The following is a 992-nucleotide window of genomic DNA, read 5'->3' on the forward strand; positions in this document are numbered from 1 at the left end:
CTGAGCAGGGTCGGGTCTGGTCAGTACTTGGATGGGAGTTCTATTTGTACAAGTCCCACTTGTACACTCAAACTGTGGAGGGCGCTGCTGTTCATGTTTATGCTGTCTGTTGACATGTTTGTCTCTATTTCTATTTGCTTCTGAAAATGTCAATATCGGAATAAGTGACAAAACAAATACAGAACAAGGGGAGATGAGGTCTTTTTTTGTACAAAACTGCTCTTTATTGGATAATCTGACAGAGATAATCCTTTACAGGGAATGACTTTGCTCTAAATTTTAAGATTGGATAGCTTTTAGCTTTTAATAAATTAAATCATAATTTAAAAACTGCATTTTGTATTCACACACATTATCTATCTAAACCATTAGGTGCCCCATCTGGATAAAAAATAAAATAAAGGTATGCAGTCACCTAAACAACTGTTACTGCTGTAACACATATTGTGTTGATAGGAACATAAACAGCGTTTTATTGTGTTGATATTCTAGGGTCTTTACTTTAGAATCTAAAATGCTGTTAGATGACTGTTGTTGTGATATTGGCGCTTTATAAATAATATTTAACTTGATTTTCTCTGTATAGCTCTTGTGTTAGGTGCAGTATTGAACTTGCTCTTCTGAAGAAGAATATTAAGTCATTATGCTGGAAGACAGCATTAGCCAAACTACTCCATTCAGTGAATGTACAAATGTATTCCTTTAAGTCTTAAAGTTGTGTATCTTTTTTTACATCACTAGTCACACAGTGAAAAGTTGTGAACACTTTACCGGATAACATAAAAAATTTGTTCCGGTAGTGAAAGAGGTGAAAAATGAGAAGAGGGAGAGTGACGCAGTGGAAATTTAAACAAGGTGGTTCAACAGTGGTTCAGCGTTCTCTTGAAGGAGAGAGCAGTAAGATGTTCATTTGGCACCTTTTCTTCTAGATTAGTACGTACCTCGTAGCAATGTGGCCGGAGGACGAGGAGCCGGCTGCTACTTCTCCATCA

The sequence above is a fragment of the Haplochromis burtoni genome, unplaced genomic scaffold (genome assembly GCF_018398535.1).
Source record: "Haplochromis burtoni strain Fernald_Lab_line unplaced genomic scaffold, NCSU_Asbu1 Contig_1673, whole genome shotgun sequence".
NCBI lineage: Eukaryota > Metazoa > Chordata > Actinopteri > Cichliformes > Cichlidae > Haplochromis > Haplochromis burtoni.